Source organism: Pecten maximus, chromosome 14, assembly GCF_902652985.1.
Source record: "Pecten maximus chromosome 14, xPecMax1.1, whole genome shotgun sequence".
Lineage (NCBI taxonomy): Eukaryota > Metazoa > Mollusca > Bivalvia > Pectinida > Pectinidae > Pecten > Pecten maximus.
Genome location: NC_047028.1, coordinates 31161185 through 31179867, shown reverse-complemented (window position 1 = coordinate 31179867; position 18683 = coordinate 31161185). Strand labels below are relative to the sequence as shown.

Here is an 18683-nt window from a genome sequence, read left to right as displayed (position 1 = left end):
CATTATGCTGAAGGCACTGATTAAGAAACAGAATAACATGCACTGAGATTTGACATATCGTTGATGATTATTCATCTCTTTAATGTTTTTCCAGTAGTTTCCAATGCATTATCAATGCAGTTTTTGGTCTTTACTGATCAAATAAGAAACACATTTGATTATGTTGAAGGCATTGATTTAGAAAAAGAATAACATGAACTGAAACTTCACATATTCAACATTTGACAAAAAATCTTCATATATTTTACACAACTGGTTAAAAATTGGTAGTTTAATTAACTGTGGTCATAGATCCTGAGAATAAAGTAAATCAACTCTTTGTAGTATCAATAAATTATTACTTTCGAGCTGTTTTCAGATTCAGGCAAATCTAGGGAGGAGTGAAAAAGATCGAAACATGAAATCGACAAAACTGAACATGGATATCATTCATTAAATGATTATTGACAAACATCTTATTTAACTCATTAATGTCCCTAAGACATAAGTTTATGCCTCAAGGATTATTTCAAATTTGGAAAATTTCAATCTGATATTAAATGTTATATATCACTGAGGATGGATGATATCCTTACTCTTCTTCAAATGCCATGTCGAGTTACATTGGAAACGATTTTATCAGAAATTATGATGTATTTTTTTTTACTGTACTGCTATGTAACAATGTTACCGCTAGAAAAATATACCATCTGTATCTTCTTAACTGAATAATTAACATGATTAATCACTTAAATTCGTCTGGAGCACACTATTTAAGCAACGTGTCCGGTACCCTTAATATTCATTTTTAATAAATTGGAAATATTGCAGGGGGGTCATTACTAGTTGAATATGTTTTAGCATATAGAAATGAAAAAAATAACACAAGAGAAACAAGCATTCTGTGAGTATTGCTAAACCAATACATGTCCCCTAGTTCCCCCAAGTTAAAACTGTAGCCAAATTTGAGTAAAAAAAAATAGCCACAACTGAAACATGACCATTTCATAAAAATAAGTGCATTCGAAACAATGTGTAAATTCAACTCTATTGGGGTGAATAATCAATATTCCCTGACCATACAAGATATTCAGGTATTCATTTGGCATATCTACTGTACAGAGTAAAAGAATCTAAGGTGAATTTAAATTGAAATGTGTATTCTACCATGTTTGCTATGTAACGCCGGTTTTGATTGGTTTAAAACCATGTATTATTTTCCAATAACCCACGCTCGTGCCAATAATACACGGTCGTGAGTCACGGCTGTCACAATTTTAAATATCTAATATTCACCCGTTTCATAAAAGGTTACTATAGCCGAGTGGGCTAATGGGTTAGTCTTTCAATATATTTTTATCACGACGCGAGTTCGAATCCTACGGAGGCCCCTACTTCTTTTTCTTTTTTTTTTTTTTTTTATCCTTTTTTTTAAATTTTCAAAATCAATGCCATATGATAGATGCTCTTGATCGTAGTACTGTATTGCCTGTATATTTCATCAACAAATAATACAATACTCAAGAAATAAGATTTTCCCGGGGTTTCTTTGCTGTTTTTCAACTAGAAAGAGGTCAATCGCAGAACTAAACAGTACATGGTAGAATAGAAATAATCAACTTTGATTCGTGAATTGTTGCAGGATATACAACTCGGACTCGGATATTTTGCAATTTTAATTGATAACTCAGGCCTGCGGCCTTCGTTATTAATTTAATTGCAAAATATCCTCGTCCTCGTTGTATATCCTGCAATAATACACGAATCATCGTTAATTATTTCTTAAATAACAGCCTTGGATTGAAATAATAACATAATTCTGCATATCACAGCATAGTAGTACACTGATTTTATTCCAAAAGAATCTCACATCAGTGAAACATTCAATACAGAGAAAACAGTTAAGTTCATATCATGGGGAAAAAATCAAAAAATGAAAACATTTTTTTTTCATTTTCAACTGTACAAAAGCTATGCCACACACCCAAAGAACCTCTATGCAAAGAATCAGCATCCTAATACCATTATTAAGCGAACGGTGTGCCACTATGAAAATGTAATCAAAAATTTAAACTCAATACAGCAATAACAATTAAGTTCATAATATGGCAAAATTTCAAAAAAAAAAGAAGAAAATAATGTTTTCCTTTTTAACTGTACAAAAGTAATGCCACACACCAAAAGAACCTCTATGCAAAGAATCAGCATCCTAATACCATTATTAAGCGAACGGTGTGCCACTATGAAAATGTAATCAAAAATTTAAACTCAATACAGCAATAACAATTAAGTTCATAATATGGCAAAAATTTCAAAAAAAAAAAAAAATAATAATGTTTTCCTTTTAACTGTACAAAAGTAATGCCACACACCAAAAGAACCTCTATGTAAAGAATCAGCATCCTTATACCATTGTAAAACTTTAACCAAAACTGTAACCTGAAGGATACAGAGAAAAAAGTTAAGTTCATAATATGGCAAAAATTTCAAAAAATGAAAATAATTTTTTCACTTTTAACCATACAAAAGTAATGCCACACATCCAAAGAAACTCTATGCAAAGACTCAGCATCCTAATACCATTATTAAGTGAATGGTGTGCCATTATAAAACTTTAACCAAAACTTTAACCGAACGGACGGACTGACGGACTGACGGACAGACAGAAGGACGCAGGCAAAACCTATAGTCCGACCGGTTTCACCGGAAGGGGACTAATAAGAAAATAATGAAAACTTATTCATGAGATAAAGAGTTATCCAAATAAAGAAAACAAATAAATAGATATCTATTACAATTTTAAAATGAGAAAAATGTTTAAATATTAAATGATTGTTTGAGATGATGATGCAGTTTTCTCTTTTTATTAAGCCTTCTTTTTGCATTTTCCCCTTCTAATTAATGAATGGATGCATTCATTTTCCAATTGCTATAAAGCGCACATTTTTGTATTTAATAAATAAATTTTCCAATGACAACGCAAGGTACCAGGATAAATTTTTTTAACTCTTTAATGTATTTGGATTGGTTTCAAATGCATTACAAATTCAATTCATCATAAATTATGATCAAATACGAAACAAGTTTCATAACAATTAAGCCATTGATTAAGAAACAGAATCAACCGAGATTTGACATTTTCAGCGTTTGGCGAAAATGCCTCCTATATTTTCTAAACGACTAGCTAAATATTGATAGTTTTATCAATTGTGATCATTTACCACTTGGATCACTTATGGGGCATTGGACAGACATATTTCTCACCAAAAAGTACCAAGAAGAAAGGTTTTATGTCAGCAATGATTAGAGTGATATTCCAATTGAAGTGGTTTACCTAACATTCCCGGTTATTATATGTGACATTGCAAGAGGTTTACTACGTAGACATAACTGTCGATAATCTTGTTAAATGTGAGATGTTCCAGAGAAACGAACTTTGACTCTAGTATGTTAAGATTGAGACAAGAGTGTGCGATAGCTGTCGTAGTAGGAATCGATTACGAATAATATTACAAGAGGCCCAGGGGCCTTAACGGTCATCTGACTCTTAATTAAAACCCTTATATTATTGTAGTATGTATTCTCTGTAGCAAGTATATAGTGGCACTGTTGGCCATGGTGGCCATCTTGGATTTCTGACCGACCCAATAAATAACAACACTTGGTCTGGACCATCTAAGGATAATTTCTGGTAAGTTAGAGCTGAATCCCACCGGTGGAATTTGAGAAGAAGTTTGAAATAGGTGTTGTTCAGGAAAACCATGATTGCGCAATCATGTTACAAAATGGCCGCCATTGCTGCTGCCATGTCAAAGTTTTTACAAGGCCGAAAAAATAACAACACTTTGTTGGCTCTGCTTCCTTAACATCCTCACCAATTTCAAGCTCAATCGCACCAGTGGAACTGGAGAAGAAGTTAAAAATGTGTTTTTCAAGATGGTTGCCATGGCGGCCATCTTGGATTTCTGACTGACCCATAAATAACAACACTTGGCCAGGATCATCTAAAGATCATTTTTGGTATGTTAGAGCTGAATCCCCCTGGTGGAATTTGAGAAGAAGTTTCAAATAGTTCAGGAAAACCATGATTGCGTAATCATGTTACAAAATGGCCACCTTAGCTGCCATGTCAAAGTTTTAACGATGCCAAAAAATAACAACACTTTGTTGACTATCTTTCCTTAACATCCTCACCAGTTTCCAGCTCAATTGCACCATTGAAACTGGAGGAAAAGTTTAAAATGTGTTTTTCAAGATGGTTGCCATGGCGGCCATCTTGGATTACTGACTGACATGAAAAATAGCAACTCTTGGTCAGGACCATCTCAGGATCATTTTTGGTAAGTAAGAACTGAATCCCATCAGCGGAATTTGAGAAGAAGTTTCAAATAGGTGTAGTTCAGAAGAACCATGATTGCGCAATCATGTTACAAAATGGCCGACGTGGCTGCCATGTCAAAGTTTTTACAAAGCCAAAAAATAACAACACTTTGTTGACTCTCCCTCCTTAACATCCTCACCAACTTCCAGCTCAATCGCACCAGTGGAACTGGAGAAGAAGTTAAAAATGTGTTTTTCAAGATGGTTGCCATGGCGGCCATCTTGGATTTCTGACTGACCCATAAATAACAACACTTGGCCAGGATCATCTAAAGATCATTTTTGGTATGTTAGAGCTGAATCCCCCTGGTGGAATTTGAGAAGAAGTTTCAAATAGTTCAGGAAAACCATGATTGCGTAATCATGTTACAAAATGGCCACCTTAGCTGCCATGTCAAAGTTTTAACGATGCCAAAAAATAACAACAATTTGTTGACTATCTTTCCTTAACATCCTCACCAGTTTCCAGCTCAATTGCACCATTGAAACTGGAGGAAAAGTTTAAAATGTGTTTTTCAAGATGGTTGCCATGGCGGCCATCTTGGATTACTGACTGACCTGAAAAATAGCAACTCTTGGTCAGGACTATCTCAGGATCATTTTTGGTAAGTAAGAACTGAATCCCATCAGCGGAATTTGAGAAGAAGTTTCAAATAGGTGTAGTTCAGAAGAACCATGATTGCGCAATCATGTTACAAAATGGCCGACGTGGCTGCCATGTCAAAGTTTTTACAAAGCCAAAAAATAACAACACTTTGTTGACTCTCCCTCCTTAACATCCTCACCAACTTCCAGCTCAATCGCACCAGTGGAACTGGAGAAGAAGTTTAAAATGTGTTTTTCAAGATGGTTGCCATGGCGGCCATCTTGGATTTCTGACTGACCTGAAAAATAACAACACTTGGTCAGGACCATCTCAGGATCATTTTTGGTAAGTAAGAACTGAATCCCACTGGTGGAATTTGAGAAGAAGTTTCAAATAGGTGTTGTTCAGAAGAACCGTGATTGCGCAATCATGTTACAAAATGGCCGACGTGGCTGCCATGTCAAAGTTTTTACAAAGCCAAAAAATAACAACACTTTGTTGACTCTCCCTCCTTAACATCCTCACCAACTTCCAGCTCAATCGCACCAGTGGAACTTGAGAAGAAGTTTAAAATGTGTTTTTCAAGATGGTTGCCATGGCGGCCATCTTGGATTTCTGACTGACCTGAAAAATAACAACACTTGGTCAGGACCATCTCAGGATCATTTTTGGTAAGTAAGAACTGAATCCCACTGGTGGAATTTGAGAAGAAGTTTCAAATAGGTGTTGTTCAGAAGAACCGTGATTGCGCAATCATGTTACAAAATGGCCGACGTGGCTGCCATGTCAAAGTTTTTACGAAGCCGAAAAATAATAACACTTTGTTGGCTCTCCATCCTTAACATCCTCAACAATTTCCAACTCAATGGCACCAGTGGAACTGGAGAAGAAGTTTAAAATGTGTTTTTCAAGATGGTTGCCATGGCGGCCATCTTGAATATCTGACCGACCTGAAAAATAACAACACTTGGTCGGGATTATCTCAGGATCATTTCAGGCAAGTTTCAGCTCAATAGCACTGGTGGAACTCGAGAAGAAGTTTCAAATGTGTTTTCAAAATGGCGGCTGTGGCGGCCATCTTGGAAATCAGACTGACCCGAAAAATAACAACACTTGGTCGGGACCATCCCAGCATCATTTCAGGCAAGTTTCAGCTCAATCCCACTGGTGGAACTTGAGAAGAAGTTTGAAATGTGAAAAGTTTACGCACGGCGGACGGCGAACGGCGGACGGCGCACGACGACGGACGAAACATGATGACTATAGGTCATCCTGACCCTTCGGGTCAGATGACCTAAAAATGTTCGGAGTTTTTTTTTCTTTTCTCCTTTTTTTTTTTAAATAAAAGAAACGATAATATTCACATCGTTTCTGTAACATCTTACATGAAATTACATATGATATGTAATCCGTTTTGGATTATTTTGTTAGAAATTGAATTAAATGTTGTGACTTTTGTCAACTGTATAGCAGGGACTTGTGATAAAACAAGTCTCTGGTCAGTGGCCTTGTTTATCATCTGCAGTCGTTCCTTGACCCACATTAGGCTGTAATTTTACACTCACATTTACAGTTTTTATAAAATTTTGTTTGACAGTTTACCGAGTAACAAGCAATGTGTGTATATATGCATGCATATGTTGTATATAAGAAGGGAGCAGTGCACTTTTGTAGGGATTCGTCTACTATAATGTTGTATAATCTGTGTATTTTTTTTTTTGTAGTGGAGTACTAAATATAATTAGACCATAGCCAATCAGAGAAGGTGAAGAGCTAGTGAAGGTCAGAGGAGCTGGAAGAACGGATTGATCCATCTGTGTGAGGATCGTTGGGGGAGCCGGGAGGAGCGGGTTTCGGCCAATGAGATAGCACTATGCATAGGGAACAACCAACCAATTGAAATGTTGTTTTTTTTTTGTTTTTTTTTTAAGCAGCCCCTGTGCAGAAAGTTGAGTCAAGGATAAAATGTCTGGCAGCCACTGATTGGCCAGTATGTTATAAAGCGAAAAAAAGATATGAAGCCTGATAGGTAGCTATCAATAAGAATTTTTGATATAAAGTCTGATTGATTTTTTTCCAAGTTTTCAGGTAATAATAATTTACAGGTAAACATTTAAGATTTTTGAAAATTTTTACTGCGAAATTCACCCATTTTCAAAATGGCCACTCTGGAGAAAATTTGCGCTGAAGGACCTTTTTTTATTAGGTGTTATATCAGACCCAAACACGTTTGTTATAAACCATAATTGTCATATTGAATTCAAGAATTTGAATGAAATACTCCAAAACGTTAACACTAAAGTCTATGGGAAAACAATTGCTTGGTTAGTCCCTGTATGTGGTATATTAGAGACTAAAACTAAGGTAAGAGAAATAACACAGTAACATTTTGAACTAATTTCACGTATCTTGATTGTAGGAATTTTACAGTTGATTTAATTGAAGCACTTCCTTAACATGAGATTGATACGTCATTAGTACGAAATGTTTCTATGAAGTTCTGTGTTTTCTGACAGCATGGATGTGTAAATAAATTCATGTGAACTTATTTATAAATGATGAATATTTCGTTTGAGTTATCCTATGCACTGCTACTGAAAATAGAATGACGTAGGATCACAGGTCAAAAAGGCGGAAATTTCCCAGCTGGGGGCTCCCTGTCCACTATAAAAGTCATGTTTACCGTCTTTCGAGTACCCGTTTTTGTCATTATACCTATACAATGACATAATTTATAGTTAACAAAAAAGGAATAACATTAATACGATATCAATTTCACATCGCTTGAACTTCAAATGAGCAATTGGGGGATGGAGACACTATAAGTAAAATATTTGTGTGAGTCCTACATAGATATGTCTTTACTGTTCTCCCATCGGTATGTATTATCAAAGCAATTCAGCCTTTATACTGATTAAATACAAAAGAATGCGACATTGTAAACAACTGTACTGGTGTATTTTGAAAATAAAAATATGTATTTATTATGTTAAAATACTTTGATTCAATTTGGGAAAAAAATGTTTAAATGTCATTCTTTAAGTTTATTCTATGATGCATTTAAGTTTTAGTTTTTGCTGATTGATTGTTCTTTCTGCATTTTTTGTTTCTTATTAAGCGAGGTTGATGATTGCCGTTTCGTAATTTGATAGTATTCTCTGTTGTAGGTTCAAGACCAAAATTCTTGTAAACCAACAATTAATTTTTTTTTCGGCTTCTTGCACACATTTTTTGGAAATTTTCACGCAACAGGAAAACAATCTTTGGTGAGTGGAGTTAAAACCAAAAGTGTGTTCATATATGCGAACACCTTTGCGGTGTTTCAAACCGATTACGTTCTAAACTTGTGTCTGATATCAAATGTATATTTGTCATTACAATATGTTTAAATAAAATCATAATCTTATGTATAAATATGCTTATTTACAAGTTTACATGTCATACATTTTTATTATGGATGATTTTCGATCATACGACATTATTATCTCGGTATAACCGTATTCTTACTAATTGTTTAACGTTCCTGATGTATATCGACACACCTACATCGGATCCGTTTATTTCACCTATTCAAACACTAGGTGTATCATCAAAAGTCTTAATGAAAGAGAACCTTTTATAGCTAAGAAACAAATCCCTTTGACAGCTGACCATATACAAGTTGAATTGGAACCATCACAAGATTTAATATTATTTACAGGAGAAATCTCGGAAACAATTCTAACTCCCTCACTGGTTGTTTGAACTAGGAGCCGATGTGACCTATACTTAAGTTTATAAACGTCACACCGAGACCCTTGCATCTGCACAAAGGTCTTATCTACTACAAAAATGTACAAGTACATAATACTTACGCCGATGTGTCCGATCATCGTCGTTTGAGCCGGACGCCATTTCCAAAAGTAGACCAGAGTATCTTTCTGTGCTTATGTAGTCACTGTTAACCGAAATAAAATAATAAGTACTGTCAGTACTGAAGGAAGCGTTAGTCACATGTAACAGTAATATTTGTAATAAAGCAAGAAAAGAAATCATTGATCCGATACATTCACGAACGAGATTTTAAGTAGTTCAACATTTTTACTTAAATGTTTAAAGCCATAAGACGTAATGGTTTAAACTGCTCTGATGTGCATGATATTTTAACTGCTCTGATGTGCATGATATTTTAACCATCTTGAAAGTTTCAAACAACCTTCTACTTAAGTTATTAAACATTTCCGATTCAGTGCCTAAATTCAACTTTTACCGAGTTGGTTTAATATTTCTACTTACAAGTTTAAGTGTTAAAGCCAGCTTCCATTAAGTAGTTAAACATTCCTACTTAATTGTTTCAAATACACTTCCACTGTAATGGTTAACAATCATACTTAAGTGTTTCAAACCAATCGGATGTACATAATGGTTTTAACATCCTGTTGGATTTAATTGTTTTTAAATATCGTGATGCATATAACGCTTTTAACTGTCTAAGTTTCAAACAAACTTCTACTTAAGCAGTTAAACATTTCAAGTGTCAAACTTAAACAGTTCAAAATCTACCCTGATCTTTGTTTAAACCCAATTTCTACGTAATATTTAAACATTTCTATTGAAGTATTTCTAACCAATTTCTACTTAAATAGTTTAAGATTTATATGTACAATTTGTAAGTCTTCAAAACCAGAATAAATTCCTTCAGATGTGGAATGTGAATGATGGCAGGTAATACTACCTGCTTGCTAAAAACTCTGCTAGAAACAATTTCCCCTTTAGCTCAATTATAGCCGAATGCTACTCTGGCTATAGGCAGGTGCCCCAGGTTCAATCCTGGGTGCAGATATTAAGATTAAATGTAATGTTATACAATAAAAACTTCGATCGCACATAAATTAAGTAGCAATGTATATCGTTTAGGTGTTTTGTGTTCTTTAATTTATTATTGTTTTATTGTAGCTTGAAATAAAATAATTATTTTACTATATTTACCCATCTTTGAAGTAATTTTTAAAATAAAGCATGCATGTTACTTTGTCCATATGTGTCTTTTCTGTAACCTGTTTGTTTTGTTGTATAATGTGTAAAGTGCAGTCATGCAAGTATGTGAGTGTAAAAACTAAGTGGTTGTTAGAATGGGGGATAGGGGTGGGTCGTACTTAATTTATGTATTTTCAACAAAGGGCCACAGGACAAGCGCCAAAACATCTTACTTGCCACAACAATAGTCAGAGGCAGCTTAACTTCACTAATTTTGGTTAAATGCCATTAACCTCAGACTAATAACTATAAAATTGCTTTATCAAAGAAGAATTATCATACTGATCTACAGAAATTGTCAACCATACTGTTGTGTAATATAATACTATTGTTATTTACGGGGTTCAGTTAATATTGCATTAGATGGCAAGTAAACATTTTATTAAACATTTGCAATGTATTTTTACATTTAAAACTGTATCTGTGCATTTTAGGTTAATTCAATTTGAAACAGAACTTACAAGAACACATATTATTAATATGTTGAATACATTAGGTGAACAAAAACAGTGATATAATATGAGTATGAATTAGGTGAACAATGAAAATACCAAACACAAAAATGTTCTTTCCAAGAAAAAAAAACAGAGCATAAGTATTATGGCTATGATGATGTAAATTGTATTACTGTATTACGAGCTGACAGTTGAAAAGGATTGTAATTCGTAAATCCTGTATATACTGAACTATAATCATATTGTCAGCATAAACCTATTATGTAGTTCCATCTTTGCCTTGTTTGAAGTTTATCAGTTTTCAACGATACTTTTCATATTCAGATGTTCGAAACCTTTTCGAGAGTTGGCTAAATACATTTGTCATTTGTGAAAAAACTTTTATCTTCTTAGTAGTTCCAACGACGTTGTTAACGTACATATCCACACTTCTGATATAAAATCTCCGTTCATATTTATTTTACCTGTAAACCCAGGGCTTCTTACGAAGCAACTACGGTAATCACACCTGGTCGTATATGCCCGGGGCTATTGAGACACCACTATCAGTGAGTCCTATTGTTACACCTTCATGCTTGACCGCAGACACCACACTGACTTCCAAACAGTTTTGCTGGTGTGGTACTGCATTGGGTATTTAACGAAACTGAAACACGTTAAGTAACATTCCAATGAAAAGTATACTATACCCGCAATGGACCCCAGGTTACCTTGCACTTTTGCAATCTAAGGACATACTATCTGTGTATTTCACCTATACCTTGCCCAATATTAACAAATCCAATGGCAAACTGTATTTCCTTTCCAAAAAACCCAGAGCCATTTCTGGAACTAGCATCATTATAAAAAGAAAACAAGTTGTTTATCAATATGTCTGAAAGGCACTGCTATCAGTATATTTACTAAATACCAAACAAGAGGCCCATGGGGCCTGTATCGCTCACCTGGTTGGATTTGACCAAATGTTAAAATAATGTTCATGTTCAATTTGTTTCGTTTGTCAACATCAAACAATGCTATATATGGTTATAGTGTGGGGAGTCACCATTTATGCAAAATCTGTTCTCCTTCCCCCAATGATGTTTCTGACCAAATTGGGTCAACATCCAATAAGAACTTTAAAACAAGAAGCGATTTGAAGCAAGTTTTGACGGACTGACGCCGGACGCCGCACTATGACATAAGCTCACCGGACCTTCGGTCTAGGTGAGCTAAAAATCATTGACAAATGTACCTTCCCCCTCTGAAGTGGTCTGTTGATACATTCTTCTATTCATACAGAAATGTCATACTCTATTCATAAGCAAACTTGTTATAAAAAATACATATCTACATCAGTTTTCTGATTATGATCGTATAAACAATGCTATTAATGTATTTATCATGGGTACACGTACACGTGTAGGGGAGGGCGGGGTTATGAGCGACGGGTTGATAATTGTATGCATGGTGTTGCACGTGAGCACGTGCTTTTAGTGGCCCTAACAGGTGTTTTCAGGTGCGCGTGGCCGGCTCGCCATTCGAGCCTTGTAGTCACTATAGTAAGCACGCATACATAATATGTCCGAGAAATCTTTAGAGGATCGTCCTAATACTGTATCGCAAGATGGACAGGGAGATGTTGCTCCCGACGGACCTCAGGTAGCCGGTGGTCAAGACGTTTCTAATTCTGATACCTTGTATTTAATGAGGATTTATTTCGATAAGCAGTTTAGAACGCTTAAGAGAGAAATTTCTGAAGAGTACGAAACCAAAGCCGAAAATGTCGCTAAAAAGATAAAAGACGAAACCGTAAATTTCAAGTTAACCGGCAACAGGAAACAGTTCGAGTTTAACCTGGAATTGGACATGTCCTTAAAAAGGGCAGAAAGGGCCGTAGGTGGTCGTGAGTTTTCGTCTGTGCTGGACTCTATTAACGCTGCCAGGGATTTGATTAGAAAACGTAACAAACTCATCAGGATTGCCGATAAATCTCCAGGTGGTTGGAGTACAGTTGACGAGTATCTCTCCGACGACTTAGCATCAGATTCCGAGGATGACAAGAAACTACGTCAAGCGGAGGCCAGAGCGGTCAGGAAATCCAGACCTTACAAGAAAAGGGTGTCCGGTAGGGGCGGCCATTCGGGTGGTGTTGGGCGTGGCCATTATCGCCCTGGTGTCGTCGCTGTTTCGTCAGGAGGTGGTTCAGGTACTACCGGAGGGGGCGGCCCTTTCGGAGGGCCTCCCCGTACGACGTATGCTTCAGGTGCGGGGCCATGGGACACTGGGGTAGACAGTGCTCCGCGTGGAACAATGGACAATACGGACAGACGCGATACCCAAGCTACGGAGGGTCGGCGCCCGGTCCTAGATTTGCCGCCGGAGCACAACAGGGAGGATCCGGAGCCAAGTGATCATGACTTTGATGTTAAGTATTTTGATCATTTATTTTCGTGGGCTGATGAGTTTTCTGAACACGCAGAATTTTTTGAAAATGTAACATTTCATAATGACAAATCTGTTAAAGGTCGTTTGAAACCTCATATTAATTTTTGGGAGCATATAGAAGCTCCGGATTTCATTATCGAGACCCTGCGAAATGGTTATGTTATTCCTTTTATATCTACCCCTCCCAAGGCAGAATTTAGAAATAATAGGTCATCCTTTATTCATTCCGACTTTGTATCTGAAGCAGTAGGCGAATTAATCAAAAATGGTTGCGCGGTGCAAGTTCCCTTTACTCCACTTGTCGTTAACCCCCTTTCAGTAGCTGTAAATAAGAGTGGTAAGAAGCGTTTGATCCTTGACTAAAGTAATACTAATATGTATGTCTGGAAGCAAACAATTAAATTCGAAGATTTTAGGGTCGCTCTCGAATTTTTTAAGAAAGACAGTTATCTTTATAAGTTCGACCTTAAATCCGGTTATCATCACATAGATATCTGTTGATCTCACCAAACATTTTTTGGGTTTTCATGGGAAGGGAAGCATTTTTGTTTCACAGTCCTCCCGTTTGGTTTGTCTAGTGCTCCATATATTTTCACCAAGTGCTTAAGACCCTTGGTTAAATATTGGAGAAAAAATTTGATAGAAATAGTAGTGTACCTGGATGACGGGTGGGGGTGCGCAGATTGCGCCTCCCAGGCTCTGACTGACGGATCCTTTGTAAAGGACAGTCTCATTAGGGCAGGTTTTGTTATGAATATAGAGAAGTCCATTTTTACACCTACAATGTCATTAGAGTGGTTAGGCCTCCTATGGGACTCTAAAGAGTTTTCATTATCGGTCCCAGAACGAAGGATCGCCGATTTACTCGGAGTTATAGATATTTTGTGGGCCTCTTTACCGCGTGTTACAAGTAGAAAGTTAGCTTCGCTCACTGGTAGTATCATCTCTATGTCGCCAGTCATCGGTAATGTTACTAGATTAATGACCAGATTTTTGTACGGGCTGATACAGAGTAGTTCTTCGTGGGATAAGCTGTTTTTGATTGAATCGGATAGTTTAGCTCTACACGAGATTTTGTTCTGGAAAAACAATATTCGTAAGTTAAACTTTAAGAAGTTGTACGAATACAAGCTTCCGGTTTCTATTGTGTATTCGGACGCGAGTAGCATTGCCTGTGGGGCACATATTGTTCAGGCTGGGAATTTCGATTTTCATCAAATGTGGTCTGAAGATGAAGCCGTTAAAAGTTCCACCTGGAGAGAATTGAAGGCTATCAATTTAGCTCTTTTAAGTTACAGTATTTTTTTAAGTAATTCCAGTGTTAAGTGGTATTCAGATAGCCAGAGCACGGTTCAGATCGTGCAAGCCGGTAGTAAGGTGATTGAACTTCAATTACTTCCGTTAGACATCTTTCAAATCTGCGCAGAAAAACAGATAATTCTTTCTATTGAATGGATCCCTAGGAGCGAAAACACGGTCGCTGACTTTATCAGCAAAATCGACGATTCAAATGATTGGGGCGTCTCCCAGGAGTTTTTAAATTTTTTGAATGAATGGTGGGGTCCATTTTCCGTGGACAGATTTTCTAACGGTAACAACGCCAAGATTTCTAGATTCAATACCAGATTTTTTCATCCCTTAGCGGAGGGTGTCGATGCTTTTGCTCAGTCATGGGGGCGGAGAAAATAACTGGTTAGTCCCCCCCCCCCCCCCCCCCCCCGTTAATTTGATAAAGCGTGCTATTCTGCATGCTGTGTTCTGTCGTTCCCAGTGTACACTCACAGCCCCTTACTGGCCTTCCTCCCCCTTTTGGTCTTCGTTATTTGATAAGCAAGGTAATTATCATCCTTACGTGAAGGACATTTACGAATTCCACAATACTAAGGACATTCTAGTAAGTAACGTGGATAATTGTGTGTTCCATCCAGATAACTACAGGGGATCACTTCTAGCTGTGAGGATTGAATCTACCTATTGATTTTGGACATTCGCCTAAGTTTTTTTGTCTGTTTTCCTGTATATATTAACGAGTCTTTCGCTTATTTGTTTATCTAATTTTCAATTTTTTATTTACGTATAAGCCAGGGTGTTCCGCTCAGTTTTTTAATTAGTAAGCTAGAGAAGTCGGCTCATTAATATTATGCCAGATATTTCAGCCGAGTTATATAATTAAGCCAGAGAGGTTGGCTCATTGATATAATTAAGCCAGAGAGGTTTGCTCATTGATATAATTAAGTCAGAGAGGTTGGCTCATTGATATAATTAAGTCAGAGAGGTTGGCTCATTGATATAATTAAGCCAGAGAGGTTGGCTCATTGATATAATTAAGCCAGAGAGGTAGGCTCATTGATATAATTAAGCCAGAGAGGTTGGCTCATTGATATAATTAAGTCAGAGAGGTTGGCTCATTGATATAATTAAGCCAGAGAGGTTGGTGGCTCAACGATATATTTAAGCCAGGGAGGTTGGCTCATTGATATGATTAAGCCAGGGAGGTCGGCTCGTTATTATAATAATGCCAGGGAGGTAGGCTCATTGATATAATTAAGCCAGGGAGGTTGGCTCATTGATGTAATTAAGTCAGGGAGATTGGCTCATCGATGGAATTAAGCCAGGAAGGTTGGCTCATCGATATAATTAAGCCAGGGAGGTTGGCTCATTGATGTAATTAAGCCAGGGAGGTTGGCTCATCGATGTAATTAAGCCAGGGAGGTTGGCTCATCAATATAATTAAGCCAGGGAGGTTGGCTCATTGATATAATTAAGCCAGAGAGATCGACTTGAAGCCAGAGAGGTTGGCTTGAAACTTTATTCATGCATATATATTTACATGGTTTTGTGCATCTATTCGGATTTAAGATAAACGGTTTAATTGGTTCTTTTGTTCTTGTTTACAGAATTTTCTGTATCGGGCAGTGGAAAGATCGACCTTCTTTAAGTGATCCTAAGTTATCTCGCCTAGCTGATGGTTTAGCTTCACATATTCTAAGTTCCAAATCGGTCAATACAGTTAAAAAATATAAGTACAGATTCGAACACTGAAGAAAATGGTGCAATTTCTTTAACGGAATTTCTGTTATGCCTGCTAACGAATTTTACGTTGCCCTTTACCTCTCTCATTCAATCAGGATGTCATTTTTCAACAAGAGATCCCAGAGGGATCTTGGCGCCCACTATTGAATGATCTTCATAGGTTCCATGTCAGATTGATCTTTTCTCTACTTTTCCCTTCATTTTACTAATCTGTGCAAATTGAGACATCCCTCCAGTACTTTTCAAACAAGGGAATCCTAGCTATATAAGAAATTTGAGATTTAACGATAATGGGTGTTTGTTTGCCAGGTTGTTTTCAGGACAGACCGGTCCAAAAATGCAATACAAGGGACCAAGGGGAACCTACTTATGAAATTTGAGAAAGATCCATTCAGTACTTTGAGAAATAGAGATAACAAACTTCAATTGTCAAAATCCAAGATGACGGTCTGTCGGCCATATTGTTTTCCAAATGATCTCAAAATGCAATAAGCATAACGAGGCACCAAGGGGAACCTCCATATGAAATTTGAGAAAGATCCCTTCAGTACTTTCTCAGAAATAGCGATAACAAACTTCAATTGTCAAAATCCAAGATGGCTGCCTGTCGGCCATGTTGTTTTCGGATTGGTCTCAAAACGCAATATGCATAACTAGGCACCAAGGGAAACCTACATCTGAAATTTCAGAAAGATCCATTCAGTACTTTCTCAGAAATAGCGATAACAAACTTCAATTGTCAAAATCCAAGATGACTGCCTGTCGGCCATGTTGTTTTCAGATTGGTCTCAAAACGCAATATGCATAACTAGGCACCAAGGGGAACCTCCATATGAAATTTGAGAAAGATCCCTTCAGTACTTTCTCAGGAATAGTGATAACAAACTTCAATTGTCAAAATCCAAGATGGCTGCCTGTCGGCCAAGTTGTTTTCCGATTGGTCTCAAATCGCAATATGCATAACTAGGCACCAAGGGGAACCTACATATGAAATTTGAGAAAGATCCCTTCAGTACTTTCTCAGAAATAGCGATAACAAACTTCAACTGTCAAAATCCAAGATGGCTGCCTGTCGGCCATGTTGTTTTTGGATTGGTCTCAAAACGCAATATGCATAACTAGGCACCAAGGGGAACCTTCATATAAAATTTGAGAAAGATCCCTTCAGTACTTTCTCAGAAATAGCGATAACAAACTTCAACTGTCAAAATCCAAGATGGCTGCCTGTCGGCCATGTTGTTTTTGGATTGGTCTCAAAACGCAATATGCATAACTAGGCACCAAGGGGAACCTTCATATAAAATTTGAGAAAGATCCATTCAGTACTTTCTCAGAAATAGCGATAACAAACTTCAATTGTCAAAATCCAAGATGGCTGCCTGTCGGCCATGTTGTTTTCAGATTGGTCTCAAAACGCAATATGCATAACTAGGCACAAAGGGGAACCCTCATATGAAATTTGAGAAAGATCCCTTTAGTACTTTCTGAGAAATAGCGATAACAATCTTCAATTGTCAAAATCCAAGATGGCTGCCTGTCGGCCATGTTGTTTTCCGATTGGCCTCAAAACGCAATATGCATAACTAGGCACCAAGGGGAACCGACATATGAAATTTGAGAAAGATCCCTTCAGTACTTTCTGAGAAATAGTGATAACAAGAATTGTTTACGGACGGAGGGACGGAGGGACGGACGGAGGGAAGGACGGACGGACGGACGGACGGACGGACCACGGACGCAGGGCGATTTGAATAGCCCACCATCTGATGATGGTGGGCTAAAAATCGAGGAAGTCATTTTCTCGCTTTCGTGGTGTCATAAAATTGCGGGTTTTCAGGATCCATGTAGTGACTTTTTGGTTCAATCAGTTAGACTTAGCGGGAAAAGAATTCTAAGCTGTCCTGTCAAGAAAAAAGAACCAATTACACCGGAGATATTAAATAAGTTAGTGGATAAATATGGGAACGCTGAAGCTTCTCTAAAAGATCTCCGCCTTATCTCTATGTGTTTAGTAGGTTTTGCCGGTTTTTTACGGTTCTCAGAAATTGTAAATATTAAGTATTCGGACATTAGTTTCGAGGACTCCTTTATGGTGATTTTTATTTCACGTAGTAAGACAGATACATTTAATGCAGGTAGTAGTGTAGTTATAGCAGCTACCCATAATAAAACGTGTCCTGTCGAAATGCTAAAAAGATATCTTGTTAAAGGTAACTTTTCACACTTCTCAAACGATTTGTACATTTATTCCCAGGTGTGTTTATGTAAATCGGAGAAACATTTTAGGTTACGTGCCAAGAACGTTAGACTCTCTTACACAAGGGCTAGGGAGATCTTATTAGAAGCTCTGGAGGCTGTGGGGCTGGGCAAAACTCTATTTGGTGTCCATAGTTTAAGGTCAGGCGGAGCCACTGCTGCTGCAGCGGCTGGTGTTAGTGACAGACTGTTTAAGAAGCACGGCCGTTGGAAAAGTGAGAAAGCAAAGGATGGCTATGTGCGTGAAAGAGTTCATGATTTATTATCTGTATCACAACATCTCGGTATTTAAAAACTGATTGTATTTTATTAATTAAAATGTCGACATAATTTTCTTGTTTCCCGTTCTTTATTCATTCGAGGAAGCCTTTGCTCACTACAGAATTAGCACATAAATGTATTTATCATGGGTACACGTACACGTGTAGGGGAGGGCGGAGTTATGCGTGAGCGACGGGTTGATAATTGTATGCATGGTGTTGCACGTGAGCACGTGCTTTTAGTGACCCTAACAGGTGTTTTCAGGTGCGCGTGGCCATTCGAGCCTTGTA

At 37.2% G+C, this 18683-nt stretch overlaps 1 long non-coding RNA gene across 1 annotated transcript in view; it reads right to left on the bottom strand.

Moving 5' to 3' along the window:
* Positions 1–8438: 8438 nt before the first annotated feature.
* LOC117342710 overlaps positions 8439–18683 on the bottom strand; it is a 39661-nt gene continuing 29416 nt past the window's right edge. Inside the window, exon 3 of the long non-coding RNA XR_004535882.1 lies at positions 8439–8882. This is a non-coding gene — a long non-coding RNA (uncharacterized LOC117342710). The remainder of the gene's footprint in view (positions 8883–18683) is intronic.